A 16,345-nucleotide genomic window follows, 5' to 3' on the forward strand; every position below is an offset into this window, starting at 1 on the left:
TGAATTTCTGTAACAGTCATAACTGGCCTCTGGGACGTTACTGATTGATGAAGCAATACTTTAATAGGAATTGAACTAATTTATGTGCAGGTCTACACAGAAAAATCTACATATTCTACTATGCGCAGATTCATTTGGCTAAGCATCAACAAAATCATGAAGGTTGTAGACTGTGATTTGTGTTTGGTCCAGGGACATATGTTAAAATGATGTATACATTAACCTAGAAAAGAATTAAAATCTACATGCACACGTATCTTGTTTCTGTGTTGTACATTATTTCTTTCCAATGTTCCACATTAAGATAAGAACTTATATAGCATTAAAAGCATCTGGCAACTAATTAGTAAATGAAAATTAAAGTTTTTATACACCAACAAATTTTACATAGTGAAGAAGCTATAAAACCATACTGCCAAATTCAAACCCAGAACTGTACTTTCCTTAATTAGATGTTAACAACCTGCAAATTTAATCCCTGTACTTCTTGTCTGATTGAAAAGGTGCAGAAATTGTAATAATTCCAACATATATTATCAGTTATATGTCCTTTGATTTTTTACTTCTTGTAATGGAGTGCAGATTTTACAACATATTGGAAGAAATCAAAAAGGACACAAGGTCTGAAAATAATCCAGTCCAGCTGAAATTTCAAAAGATGTTCCTTTCAAAATCTAGAAGCGAGAATTTACTGATTCGTAAATCATACAGTATAATGATATCTAGTCAATTTATTATTGGGGGTTTTTTTGTTTGGTTGGTTTGGTTTTGGGGGTTTTCATTGTTGTTTTTACGATTGCCTTGCAATGTAAGACTATCTGCCAGTCTGAATACTTAATACATAAATTGTTCATTTGCTGGAAAGATAAGAAGTAGCCTTGTGGGTTGAAATAGCTTTGAGTTGAGGTAAGTCATGTCTTGGGCTCAATAACTTTTGACCAACTCTCCATTCGTACAAAGGGACCCTGAAATGGCATTCTCAATTGCAGAAGCCTATGCTGTAAGACATGCTTATCCTGCCATATTACTTTCATTTTATTATCACAACTTTTTTTACCACTGTTTTCCTTTTCACACATTGGCTTCCAGTCAGATGGTCTAGATTGATGATTGACTCAAAATGCCGTTGTGTGACAATGCAGCTTCTCTATGAGGATAATACAGAATGAGTGATTTAATAACATCATCGCAATGTCTCAGAAGCATAAAGCCTCTGTTCCTATTGTTAATTAGCTGTAAGCAGATAATTAATTCCTTAAATTATCTAAATGGATACACAGGTCAAGCCTGTTTGCCTAAAAAAAACATAAATGATAGAAGGTTGTTAACAAGTGGTTTCTTATATACACATACATACGTATATATAGGCTAAGTATGACATTCAAAAGAAAAGCTCTTCATATGCGTAGAATATTACATAGGTGGGATATTACCACATTTAAGTATATGTGAAACAAAGTGTCAAAGGTAAGGGGAATTTGTTTCCAACTCTGCTTTCCAAAAGTCATACAGCTTCTTTAAGTGGTAGGTTTTGTTTAGGCAGAAGATATCATATTTTTTTGTGGTATTGCAGAGAAAATGAAAAGAACTTTTAGCAGGATTTATTGAACAGAGTTCAATAAGGGTCATCCAATCAGTGTCTGAAAGATCTCTTCATCTGCTTGAATTTATCCAGGAGTTCATCTCAGTTGCACCTATACAATACATTATTTAGTGGGAACACTGTGTACAGAATTACCTAACTATTATTACTATACTCTAATGCTTTTGAAAGAGGCTATTATTTTCTGAGGAGATAAAGAAGCACATATTAATTTTCCTATAATTGCCATCACCAGTTCTTTAGACACACAAATGACCTTTTTTCCCCTTTGATCAAAAGAATTTGAAATGCTCTGAAACTTTGAATTAGAGTTCTTTTCAGTTCAGACTGTTTATTTTTTGAGTAACCTTATCCACCAATGTATTTTAAGGAAGAATCAGATGATAATTTGTTTGGGTTGAGATGGGTTTGGTTGAGGTAGGTTTGTTTATTTGTTTGATTTTAGTTTTGGGCATTCCACAGTGGCCCAATCATCTTTCTTTTCATATCATAGCCATTTCATGGAATTTAGGAACAAAATAATTAAGGGCAAAGTTTGTCCTTCGTAATTTCAAGAAATAAGCCACTGGGCACATAGCTCAATCAAATTCTCTTAGTGCAAATTGTTCATATGCAGTCATGTACAATACCAGACAAATTATATATCAGTTCAGGAGAAGGAACTAATACTATATATTTTATCAACATTTTTCAAATATTTCAACTCTTTTCCCCAGATTTTTATCTTTTGGAACTTTTTGGCTTACAGATATACATGGTAGCTGAATTTATACATATTTCGTTACATTCTGTTACATCAAGTTTCTTCAACGAGATTGTAAGATTTGTATGTTGTTTAACCTGTCCTCAACATTCACTTTATTCTACTTCTCATTTTATGAGCCTTATATCTTAGAAATGTACTGGACAAATTTGGCTTTGTCTTTAATCTTCAACATCAGTGATTCTGAAGCACTCTCCTTTGAATGGGTAAACACAGAGACTTACTAAAAATTTTAAGTTCCCCTGGCTTGAGAAATAGGGATGAAATAGTGATGGCCATTATCTTATGCAAAGCCTTTCCTTACATGAATTTGTTATAGAGACATTTGAAACCCCAGTAAGACATATTAGCTTTTTCCCTACTAGATACCTTCCCTAAATTACTGCAGGACTAGCCTGTTTCCACTTCATGTAGACTTTCCCTGTGCCATCTGAGCAGAGCTGTATTTCAGTTGAGGAAGCACAGAGAGAGACAGGGTAAAGATGCTGCCTCTTCAAGGCTCCTCTCTCAGTATGGAGCATGGCCTCAATCAAATATGCACAGAAGGCTGTGCTGTCTGTTGCATTCCTCTTTGTGGATAGTCTGGGGATGTGTGTTTTTCCACAGCATGTGAAGTATCTGTAGACTTTAGGGACTTCCCCTGAGTGCAGTATGATGATGAGTGGAAGGAAGGCTTCTTGTGTTTCCTATGTTCTTCTCCCTACTTCCATGCAGATGAGCAAAGGTTCAGCTTGTCCTTAACCTGGCAGTCGTAGGGTACCTTTTCCTACAGCCTTTAGACAGGCTTTTTAGCTGCTTTAAAGCCATAGTGAGCAGTTTAAACTATGCAACATTTTTTCTGAAGTAACTAATGAGCAAACTCTGAAAATAAGGCAAAATATTGTCGCCAACATTAAAAAGAAATGTAATTTTGTTCAAGCTGGGACTTGGACTATCTTGCTCAATGTGTTTCCTGTGATGGGTGGATGTTGACTTTGTCGAAGAGTGGCTTCTTTCACACAATTGAAGAGTAATTTGGCAGCTCTATGATCTAGATATTGCCTGCTTCAATCCCTCTGCCAGGTTACACTAGGAAATTTGAAACAGAAACCTAAATTAGTATCACAGAAGATGTCAGTGTTATAAAAGGACAACGTTACACATCCTCGTATATCAGTCTTCCTGGGAAGCTGAAATTACATGAAGCTACGTCTTTTTTTTTGCTGTTCCCAAGGTTTTAAGGTATTCTCCTGTATAAATTGAGTCTACAATGGGAGATGGGACTTGTCCAATATGAATTCTTGACAGCAACTAGCCACAAAATATCAGGATGTAAAAAATTTTTGTTTAAGAATGCATTAAAAAAGTATATATCTGTTCAAATTGCCCACTGCTGCATAAAATGAGTTTAAAATATGCAGTATGCAGATGTTTATGCTTTAGGGCATAAGTCAAACACTAAACTGCCTCAGGTCAGGAATATATTTTACCTCTGGGCCATTATGCATTGCAGAATTTTTTTGACTTTTCTCAAAAGCATTAGCTGTTGCTTGTTTTTCAGAAAAGCAAACTGGACCAACTAAACTATTGGTTTAAGCCAAAACAGCACTTCTGCAAATTCTGCAGCCCTAGCAATTTTTGCCTTACATCAGAGGTATAACTTTCTCAAACAAGCAGCACAATAAGAGCAGAAATACACCCTGGCATTTGCCTGCATAGCAGATTGCGGTGACCTATATTTGTCTTCTGCAACCAATTCTCAGTAGCTCCTGTAATGACCAAATTGATGGTTTAAAGGTATGGATCACTGGAAGTAATAAAACATGATGTTTCCCTCGTATTTCAGCTTTTAAGCGGTTGAGAATTTGTGGCATGTAGCCACCAAAAATACATCACAATAATTTTCTGAATTTAATGACTTGTGGTTATGTAATCCCTCAAACACGTCAGTAGTAATCTTTTTAAAACTGATTGATTTTGACCCATGGCTTTCTCTATGGTTTCTTCTGTATAAAACAGCACTCTAAAATGTTCTTCAACTTGATCTTTATGGTATAGATTTCATTTTCATTTCCAGTTGCCATTTCTTTTAAAATGGCAGGCACTTATTTAGTATCTTACAGAATTGCTTCTTGGGCACAAGTGACACTCCTGTGGTATGTTACTGCAGTGACATCTCTTCCATTTAGTTAGTGCGATTCCTGACTAAGCCAAGCTACACAGCCAGGAGAGAGAAAGCAGAAGTAACAAACATTAAGGCAGCTGTGTAGCTGGGGTAACATAGTTTGTCCTTTATTTGACTTTCCTACCACACATCTCATGTGCTGTTGATCCCCTTAAAATCATCCCCGAAAGTATCCCCACAAAAGTGTTTGTCACAGGGTCCTTTTTGAAAGGAAAGTTAGAAGGACTCTGCAGGCTGCACCAACTCTTATTTCGTGTATCTGGAAACACAGAGTCACTTAAGACTCTCCAGCAATGTGGATTTTGGCAAACTGTAACCCAGATTTGGTCTGTAAGTGAATTCTGCTATAACAGATCTCAGACATCTCAGATTCCCATGGGACATCCTTCATTTTGTACCAGTCATCCTGTCTTTTGCTGAACTGCTGCAATACAAAACTGCAGTACTTAACTGTGAAGAGAGACAGCAATACCCACCATGCCAGACCGATCTGTGGCTAACTAGCACCAGTATCTCTGTCGAACGGATTTTAGTATGAGTATTAAGCTGTCTTTTACAGAAACAAATCGATTTATCGAGAAGTCATCTAAAAAAGGAAGATCCAGAAGGAGAAAACGTAGGCCAGAGTCTCCCACCATACAGACTCAGAACCATTCCTTCATGATAAGTCTGGGTTTTCACTGTGTCCCCAGAGTTTTATTTATTCTTATTCTCAGCAGAGGGGTTAATATCTAGTTTGAGTGGATACTGTGTGCTGTGGCTCCTGAAAGTGCTCTGCGAGAAGATACATGAACAACTAGTAAATTACACATCAGGGTATGGTGCCTGAGGGTAAGAAGCACTGCTCGCCAGTTTTGCAGGGCTGATAAGAACCATTCTTTCTGGGGTGTTGTGCATATACAAATATAGAGAAAGGGAACTTTGTTATCAGAAAGTTAAATGCAGCTTGAGACAAACAGACATTACACCAGGAATGGACGCTATTATTCAATTGTGAGACGACAGTAACAGACCACTAGAACAAAAGCTGAAGGACTAGAGCATCCATAAAAAATATTTGGCCTATGCCAAACACAACTGATATACAACAGAGTATCTCTGTAAGACAGCCTAGAAGGTTAAGGTACATACAATATTCAGAAAAAGGTTTTTTTCTGGTTCTTGGTAGACATATTTTTTGCATTTTTGAGCAATTATGAAGAACAATGCTCCTCATTTTTAGCTGCATTAATTTTTTAAGTCCCTGTCTGTCTTTTGTATAAAATCTATTTTATGTTAGCAGTACCAGCTGGCATACCAAAGATTTCCATGTATTACATAATGCATATAGTCATGGACTGGATTTGTAGACTTTGTTACATAAAAGAAGATCCTGTTACATGCGATAAAACCCTGGAGGTACAATCGTATATGCTTCAGCTACAGTGTCTACTATAAATCTATATTGTTCAAGATTTTATTTGTTGCAGCCCTGTTTGGGGCAGGGTGTGTGTGTGTGTTTACAAATCGTGCTTGTCTGATAACCAAATAAATGGAAAATGCTCAGCAGACACTAAAGTCCCCAGGTTAGGCAGTGGGTCTGGCAGCCAATTTAACTGCTGACAACTTTGCTACAAATTATTTATTTAAAATTGAAACCTAAGCTTTTAATTCTGGGAATTACAAACTTACTAAATTAGATCTGGCATATTTTCCCAGTCTCTCTTGAACCCTTGCAAATATTCATGTCATCTGATGCTGTTACAAGTCAATAACACTCCAGGAAGTGTGTTTATTTTTATTAGATTCATTTCATCCCATATGTTCCGTTGCAGTTATTTCCACCTGTTGGGAGCCATAGTACACACTTCTAATTCAGACTACATAAGAACCTTGCATGAGAATCAGCCCTAGATATTTTTACCTCCTGAATCTAAGCTGAATATTTGTTCAATTAAGTGTAACACTCTGTGAGAACCTAGAGCTTTACACTTACTGTGAAAAGGGAGGAGAAAGAGTCTGCTGAAAGCTTCAGCATCAGCTGTTTGCTAAGAAAACCTGTCACCCACAGGAAACCCCATACCACTGTGGCTGTGTCCTTTCTTCTGTGAACTGAAAGGCAGTAAGGAGTGAGCCGCTAAAACTGTCTCTGGGTGAAATACTTCGGTTTGACCAAGTAGAAATACAACGGTGCACAATGGGAGGTGAAGAAGGGCAATGCCCACAATTTGTACTGTGAATAGAGTAATGGGAGAGATAAAAGGTCAGGGGACAGGCAAGTAGTGGTGGTGATGGATATGACAAAGATCAAAAAGTCAGTGTGAGAGAGATGAGGAGAAAACTGAACAATGCATTATGGGTGGGCTAGTGCAATAATCCTGTTAGCAGTGGATTTTCTGGCAAGGCAGATAAAGCAGTCTAAAAGGCCCCCATATAGAGGGATACAAGCACTGACATTAGAAGTAAATTAAGCTGTAGGAGTAAATACTGCTGACTGTTGTGCCTTCTGCACTCAAGGTGGGATTGAGAGAAAGGGTTCCCTCTTGTTGAAATCGTATGGGTGGTGTCTCTTGCCCTTTCCCCCCAGATTTTCATAACTCTATGGGAAAGTTTCTTTTGATTCTTCAGTTCAACTGTTGAACCAGCATGCTCCAAATTCACAAATTTCTCTATATTGACTTTATTTCGGTGTAAATTCTGAGGAAGATGCCTGGAAAACAACCATAGTGCAGCTTTCATAGTTATCTGTTTTGTGTTTTGGAGTGAAGAACCTATGCATTTCAGAGTGAAGGGACTATACAGTATCAATATTTGGGTCTGTAGTCACCAGTATTTTCCTTCAAAAATTACAGATGTAGGTTTGAAACTAAAGACTGATATATTTGGTTCATCTGAGGCAGCAGGCTATATAATTATGAAGACACGAGTGAAGATTAGATGACATAAGGATTACTTTCATGGTTTTAAATTTACCTACACCTGGATGAAAAATCAGTAGTGATAACATAACAGCTCTTCACAGTAAGACATACATTACTACAAAGCATTTCATCCATATTAATATTTCTTAGTAGAAACAATAATCTTTTTTAACATCATTCAATGACAAGTTACAGGTTACATTTATTACCTCTTGCAGAACCTACTTTAAGAAAAGTAATTAACAACGCCATCAACAACACTTTGCACAGTAACATCATATTGTGGCAGTTTTAATACTGTTTTTCAAACTGGTGATGTGGTTGGGAAAATGTAAATTATCATCTAATTTTTATTCCACCTGTCCCTGTTTTTCTGTCCTGCCTGTCAGAAATATAAGGCACAAAACTGAAGAACCAAAATGATGAAAATATTGATGCTGTCTATAGATGCAAAGGCAAAAATGAAATCTGTCTTAATTTGTGCTTGTGTTAATATTGATGTGTTTAATATTCATGTATGGTTTGGGATACCTGTGTGCTAGAAGGCAATCTTCTTCCTCCTGGCTGCAATCTGCAGCACTTCCATTACAAACATAGGATAGAAATCTGAACATGGGCCTCAGGGAAAAAGCGGCCAGCCCTCACCTCTGCCTGAATCTTTTGTGAAAGGATCAAGCAGAACTTGTATGTTTGCATGTCATGTCTTCAGTCTGTCATATGCACTGTTACCGCATGTTCTGGCTGACTTTAGAGACTTTTAGTATGAATACTATCTTCTGGCTATTTCTACAATGCGCTATTGTGTTGTTTCAAGTTATTAACCATATTTTCAAAGTTATCTCAAATTTTAGCAAAAACACTTTAAAGTGTTTAGTGACTGCCTATGAACTTGTAGTCCCCCAAGGGGCAGATAAGTGTTTTGGGATACCTTTTATTTTGGCCAAGGAATTCACAAGATTTTTTACCAGACCTCAGAGCCTGAGTCCCAGTGGGACCCAGGAGTCAGGCAGTTCTTTTTATAATATTTTTTGGTAAAGGTATGTGGAAGGAAAGAGTCCTTCCTTTTAAGGTATCTGGTCAAGGACCTTTTTCAATGCAAGAAGGGATAATAAGAAAAGAATTAACACATAAACAAGAACAGACAGGGACACAAACCTCACCCACAAATGGCAAGGGAAGCAGTGACCTGGTCAGTCACGCTGGGCTGTGAGGGCTGTGAGAATGTTTATTCCCATGAGGTTATCTGATCAGGGATCTTGTCAATTGGGAAACTAAGGGAAAAAGGGGGAAATCAGAAACAAAATATACAGAGACACAAACCTGACAAAACAAACACGGCAATAACAAGAAAAAAACCTCATCACTCACTAATTGATGGTCTATCAAGAGACCACAGGTGTCACTTCAAGGAAGATCAGCCTGAACTTTGCAACTGGTAGGGTCATAAACCAGGGGGATCCCAAGCTGGAAGGGGTGCGGGAACTGACAGAGCTGTACAACTCTTGGACAGATGCATGGGGGGAAGAGGAAGCAGGGAGGAACAAAGAGGGGGATTGAAATAAAAGGGTATCAAAGGGGACAATCATGCGTAGTTTGTGTGTGTGTGCACGCATGATGCAAGGACTAAGCCAGCTACCAGTGAGACCTGTATGTGGGCAAGTGAAAATTGGTGTCAGACCTTGGAGTCAGACCAGGTGTGCAGGTGCCCCAGCCTGTGGTATCAGTTTCAGAAGCGAGTGGGGTCTCAGTGTCAATGGCTGCAGCGAGTAGGGGTCTTTAATCTCCAGCTATGGGGTGGGAACAATGTGTGTCCCAAAACCAACTACTGGCGGACAGGTGTGAGCAGGGTGAATGAGGGTATCGGTGTTGGTGGCTGAAGCAGGACCATGGGACTCAGCTGCGTGCCAAGTGCCTGCTTCTGAGGGAAATGAGTGCCTGTATCTTCCCCAGACATGGTGTGCTTGGTGGGTGGGTGGGTGTATTAGCTGCAAAAATTCAATCTGGACCAGCTGGTGAGAAGGGCGATGTTGAGTCTGGGCAAGAGTTTTAGGTGGTGAAGGCTTCTTCCTGGTATCTGGGAGACCCACAGGTGTGGGATTCTGTGGGATGGATGTGCAAGTGCTGCGTGTGTACAGCCAGCACGAAGCCGGTCTAGATGGCAAAGAGGGGACCCATGGGATAGGTAAGGGGACCCAGGATGTGGGCAGGGTGCGGACACACAGAGGGGCTGTGCCAGTACTTGGGGTAACCACAAAGGTGTGTGTGCTTGTGAACTTGGAGAGTGTCACGTGTGTGCCTGCACTAGTGACCTCCTGCCTCTGCCAGCCCAAAAGGATGAGGGGACTTGGCTGCCTGTGCTTGTTTGTGTCTGTGTGAGCCTCTGTGCAGGGGCTGCTGAAGGCAGCACCTGGTATGCAGCAGCCTGTGTGACCGGCTGCGTCAGTGTCCTGCTTGTGTATGTCTGTCTCTGGGATACGTGCTGGGATACATGATCAGCTTCACTACTGGTTGACCCGGCAAACAGGAAAGTGGCAATTGTGTCCCTCAGCCTGGGCCAGGACCCCAGGTCCCTGTGTCCCTGGGCTGGCCTCCAGCAGCCAGGCAGGAGAGGTCCTGGGCAGGAGTGGCTGGAGGAAGCAGACGTGCTCGATGTTACCGAACAGTTTGGTCCATCAGCTGTGCTCAAGCATGCTGGCACAGACTGCCTCCCTTCAACTCTGGAGGTTTGGTACATGTAAGGTAGTCAATCCAGTACCTAACCCGTAGGTGCTTCAGCCCTTTTTTTTGTATTTAGGCCCAAAATGCTTACCTGGGTGTAACCCCGCACATTCCTTCTCTGAACACACCACAAAATAGTTCTTATGCTTTAACTGATGCCTTGACTACAACAACTGTTCTCACAATCTACTCAATTCTGTTACGTGTTTAGCTCTTCTTTAAAGAAGTGACAATAGTTTCATAACATTGATTACATGAATATACATGTCAATTCGTTTTTCTTTAATTACAACCTCTCTTTGATGAGCTCTGCTGCTTGTGTTTCACAGGACTCTTGTGCCTTGTGCGCCAGAAGCTCAGAATTCCATACACACACCCCCCTTAAAGATCACTGACCTACATATCAGTTTCTTTGCCTTTTGATTAGAGTATGGAAAATGCCAAGTTTCTCTGAGCACAACTGAGTCCTGTTTCTGTAAGTACTCTTCTAGTGATTTGATGCAATGTAATTGCCCATTAACATTAATAACATCAAAGACAAATAAATTCTAATGTCATTCTGAGTTTTCTCTTGGTTAAACAACTAAATATCTAATCCATTTTTATCACCATGTACAGGATCTTGTAAAAAGAATATTCAAACATATTTTAAAAATTCAAACACAAAATAACTGATGCATTGCCCTGGTATACGGTTACTTTTCCTGATATGTTTTTGAATAACACATAAGGAACGGTACATTTACTGCATTGTATTTTACTCTTTAACTTTCATACATTTTCCATATTTTAAAAATCCTCATGACAAGCATGCTGAAACAATTTTAGATATTTCTCATTTCTCTTATGTAAAAATTAAACATCATATTTTCTATAGTCAATTTGACTAACACCACAGATTATTTCAACCAATAGACCATTAAAAGCAATATGTTTGTTGGGATACAAAACTGCCAAAAGATGAGTACCAATAATTTTTCATTTTTTTAATCTACAAAAAGCAGCAATCCACAACTTATTCTTAAAAAATGGAAAGCATTTAAGTCCCAAGGATATTATCAGCTTTTGCTGAACTCCACTCACTTCTCTTTCATGTTCTGAAGTTTTAATGCATTATAATCAGACCACAGAAATCAGACATCATTTCCTTTTGTGTCTCTTCAATATAATTGCATATTTTGAGTAAAAAATTTAATCCTCTTTATCATCATACTTACAATTTAATTTTATGGACATGAGAATTATTAGTTCCATTATTACTATTTTATTACGATTATCATTTTAGTTCTCAAAAGTCCCATTTTAGATCTAATATTGTAAGATTTTAAAATCATATGTGAAGATGTTCATGTCCTCAAATGTTTACAATCTAAAACAACAACCAGGTATTTGATACAATTGGACAGATGTACTAGAAAGTCCCTGCTTTCACCATACAAAGCTGTAGTATAAGGCCTATTCTGCCATCCCCACCATTCTTCAGCTTGAGAAAGCTGCTTCAGAATTTCTCAGGAAAGCATAGAAAATGATTGAGTCAGGAACACCATCACCTCTTTACGAAGAGAAGTCAATTTTTTTATAAAATGTTTCGCATGGAAAATGGGTGATATTCAGCAGTGGAAGTTCACAGTGAACTTCGGGACAGAACCCCCGTGATGAGAATTTAGGATGATTGTATCGATACAGATAAAACAAAAAACTTTCTTTCACTAAAACAACCATCAAAAGCTGAGAGAAGTTTAAACTACCCTTTCAGTGTAAAAATATTGTTTTCTGTACATCCTTAAATTTCCTGAAAGGAAAATTTACATAATGATATAATAAATATTATTACCATTGCTGGGTAGAACTTGTGGACAAGCATAGGTATGTTTTGGATAACCATGCACTATTTTGGAATAAAATTCAACCACTAAGCTCTTTACAATTCATCCATTCTTACCTGAACAATTAGGTGTGTTTGAAATGGAGTTGCATAAAATTCAGGAATTTACTATTTGTAACAGTGTATAAGAACTACTGTCTGTAACTACTGCCCTATAACGCAAATAAAAATTAAATTTTCTTGTGAGTATCAAAACCTGCATGATGGAGTGGGGTGAGGGTAGGTGGTGGGGTGGGGAGGGCAGTGAGGGGCACAACACCCAGCTGCAAAGCAGCTTGGCAGAAAAGGACCTGGGGGTCTTGGCAGACACCCAGTTGAGCATGAACCTGTAATGTGCCCTTGCCACAAAGAAAGTGAACGGTATCCTGGGCCGCATTAGGCAGAGTATTGCCAGCAGGTTGAGGGGAGTGACCCTTCCCCTTTACTCAACACTGGTCAGGCCACAGCTGGAGTTATGTTGGCTCCCCAGTGCAAGAGAGGAATGGACATACTGGAGAGAGTTCAGTGAAGGGCCACAAACATAATGAAGGGGCTGGAGCGTCTCTCCTGGAAGGAAAGGCTAATGGAACTGGGATTGTTCAGCCTGGAGAAGAGAAGGCTCAGGGGGATCTCATCAGTGTATATAAATATCTGAAGGGAAGGTGCGGAGATGACGGAGCCAGTCTCTTCCTGGTGGTGTCCAGTGACAGGATCTGAGGCAATGGGCACAAACTGAAACACAGAAGGTTCACTCCAACTTCAGGAAACACTTTTTCACTATGGGAGTGACAACGGGTAGAGGTTGCCCAGGAAGGTTGTGGAGTCTCCATCCTTGGAGATATTCAAAAGACATCTAGCCATGGGCCTGGGCAAGTGGCTCTGGGTGGTTATGCTTGAGCAGAGGTTTGGAGCAGATGACTACCAGAAGTCCCTTCCAACCTTAACCAGTCTGTGATTCTGTGGTGTTTGTGGTGAGGAATAAGTTTGGGGTGTTTTTCAAATAGTTATTACTGAGACCTTCATTTATACTGTGTCTGTAGAAATGCATTTTTTGAAAAAAACAGTAAAAGTGCTTTCAAAGTTTCCCAGTATCTATTTATTTCCAAAAACTAAAAAAGCTTCTCCTTACTGTATAATTGTATGATACTAATGTGGCTTCGAATTTGAGGGACCTACACATATATTTGACCTTAAATATGGACTTGGATTTGTTGACTAGTGACAAGCGTACCCTTACAGCGAAGAACATACATAGTCACTTTGCCTTTCAAAACCAAACCAAACCAAACCACTGTGTTAAACTGTCTCGTTAGGGGCATCATTCTACATTTTCTTCTGTTGAGTGTGCCTGCAACTCATCTTATTATTTCTCTACCTACTTTCACATCATGAAAAGCAATGACTGTCAAATGTTTTATCCTTTGTTTGCCTTTTTTTTTCTCTATACTTTCCACTTCACCTGTGCATTTGGCTTCATTACAGAAGTTCACTGTGCATATATGCACTGTGCATATCTTAACACTGCAGAAAACAGAGCAAGGAAGGAATGTTGTTGCTTAATTATTTATACATTGCTTCTTCAAGGTAGGATATTACACCTATGATTTATAACCTGCATCGATTGCCAGTTGATTTTTAAGGTGGTCATAGAAAGCTGAGGCCCAACTGCCCAAGAGAAACTGTCACACTCTTTTCTGATACCTCAGGAATAACATTTTCCTCTGCTCTGAAGAAGCTCATGCATTAAGACTCTTTTAAATACACTGCCAAACACTTCTCCCTGTGTGAGGCAGGGGAACTGAATAAAAAGGGACTACAGAAGGCAAAGGATGAGCTTCATTTCAATAGCTTGCTAGTTTTTCCACCGCTGCGTTTATTTAACAGAAGTACAGTTATCATTCTGCACTTGAACCATCCTACAGAAATTTAAAAATAAGTATGAATAGCCACATTCTCTGGAAGAATATCATGAAAAGCTAGGGGATTTTTTTAAAGATTTAATTCACTGGTATATTTATGGCCTTGTGCTATGCTTTGACCATAAACAGCAAGACTTCACCTTTACAATTTCCAGATGAATATTAACAGAAACAAATCAGAAATGAGGACGTTCCCACAAAGAAAGGCCATTATGTCCCTCACTGGCTCTCTAGCTAGGCCATGGATGTAGCTTCTACTTATTGGAACCTTCTTCCCATCTCTTGGGTGTTTCATTTTAAGAGAGATTGAGAATTACATACTCAGTAACTGCCGAAGGTTAAAGATAAATATGCAGAGCAGCAGAACATTGTGCAAATATCTAACTGTGTAATCACTGTAGATTTTAGAATAGATTTTCTGTGTCTCTGAGCTGCCTAGCTACATGAAAGTAGTTAAGACAGCAAAGAAAAACAGTTGACACTGACAATCCACTCATTTAGTTTAAGCTACTACACATAAAGAAGTACTTCTCCAATAAAAGCAAACAAGCATCTGAACATCTAGTAAAGAGATTTTAGAAGTACCAAATAACCTTGGATTCCTTTTTAGCTTTGTAAAATGTAAGTAAGCAGTTCAAACACATACTGAGGCATTGGCACTGACATCCTTCTACTTGAAAATTGATCTGTTAGTTTAACAGCGCAATGCATACAATGATATGGTGACATTTGTGGATATATGGCATAAGCCTGACATGCCTTATTTGAAAGAGTCCTGATTAGTATGCAGCTGATCCAGTTTCAAAATGGTATTTACGTTTCCTAGTACTGGGAAACCATACTTCTTCAAATCTACCTTCCAGAACCACGATTACTAAAACACTTGTAATCTTCCCTTTAGTACTCCTCCACATGGAAATTTTCCATAAAAATGTACCACACCAGGCATTTCATATGGATGATAAAGCTGCTGAGAACATTTTGGAAATTCAATGAAAACATAAAATATTCACTCTTTTGAGTACACAACAAAATAATCAAAATTTTTATTGCCTCTGTGGAGCACAGGTTCTTTACAAACCAAAGACAAAATTTTCTACAGAGAAACGAAGAAAGCCTCAAGCATGATCATGATTTCCTAAATACAAAAATGAGATACATTGAATAGAAAATATGAAAGACATGAAATCCAGTCTTACACATGGTGTCACAAGTTATTAGTCCTTAACCCCATTTCAGAATGTTTCAGGTTTTTTTTCAGGGTAGGGGGACTTTTCCCCCTTCAAAAATCCTGTTCTATCAGACTGTTTCTTTTGCCAATAACATCAAACCTGTGTTTAGAATAAAAACACAAGTGAAGGTGATCCACAGCAGGGACAGAATTGGGCCTTTCCAGAACTCTAACAATGTTAACAGGAAAGATGTGCTAGGAAGAAAGCATCTTCATAAATAGGAAAATAGCACACAGGACGGAAAAACACATGGTGTTTTGAGAACAATAGTGCCATTAAAAGTGGCACCAATAAATAACATTAAGTTAATAGAAGGGGAACAAAGCATAGAGCTCACAACAGTATTTTTTTCATGTGTATAATAGGTGTGTCCTGTTGGAAGATCACTAATTATTAATAAACTCTAGCTGACTATCTACAACATCCAAAAATCCAAGCGTGTTAACGACTTTAGATTAAAACAGAAAATACTCTAGGTTGGAGTATAAGATAAAGGAGATAAAGGATATGATAAGGAGATATAAAGATAAGGAGATAAAAGGCATGATTCACCTGTCACATCAGCTCTTCCACTGTTTGACTCTAATGACTTTAATAGGTCAGTTCCTTGTTTGCACTGCTGGCACTGGAAAAAAGACTGATGATCAGTAATGCTGTAGGACAAAGAATGCAGACTTATTTTACACATAACCATGAGTTGCCGTACAATATCTTTTCCATGACATTTTTCTGTATGTACCTCTCAGCTTTAGAACACATCATTTCTTGGAGATTGGAGATGTGGAGAAAATCTTCACAATCTAGAATTTAAAAGGGAGATGAGCTGCAGGACAGAATCTAGTTGTGGGTCTCAGTAACCTCTGGAACATTCATCATATGTGGTGAAAGCAGCAAGGCAAATATTAGGGCATTTGACAAAAGGTTCTTCTGTGTTTGTCATCTTTTTCACTCAAGTCAGCCTCACTCCTGTGAACAGAATAATTTTTTTTTTTTTTTTTTTTAAAAAGCAGCTTATTGAAGACTGCAATGAGCCTGGTTTTCTGGAATGGAAGAAAAAAATGCTCTCATGAATAGATCTTTTTCTGAGAAGGGCTCAGGTTGCTTCCCTTTCTGTTGAGTCAGTGAGTGTCACAAAATGAGTGAACTTGATCCAGGCAGTTGGGTTTCACTGGCCCAGTAAAT

At 38.7% G+C, this 16,345-nt stretch overlaps 1 long non-coding RNA gene across 1 annotated transcript; it reads right to left on the bottom strand.

Moving 5' to 3' along the window:
- Positions 1-2,336: 2,336 nt before the first annotated feature.
- LOC308066627 lies at positions 2,337-16,143 on the bottom strand. Its single transcript, XR_013929233.1, has 2 exons — positions 15,903-16,143; positions 2,337-15,816 (listed from the first exon to the last, which is right to left on the bottom strand). It is a non-coding gene; the product is annotated as an uncharacterized lncRNA (long non-coding RNA).
- Positions 16,144-16,345: the final 202 nt, after the last annotated feature.

The sequence above is a fragment of the Falco punctatus genome, assembly GCF_963210335.1.
Source record: "Falco punctatus genome assembly, chromosome: 6".
NCBI lineage: Eukaryota > Metazoa > Chordata > Aves > Falconiformes > Falconidae > Falco > Falco punctatus.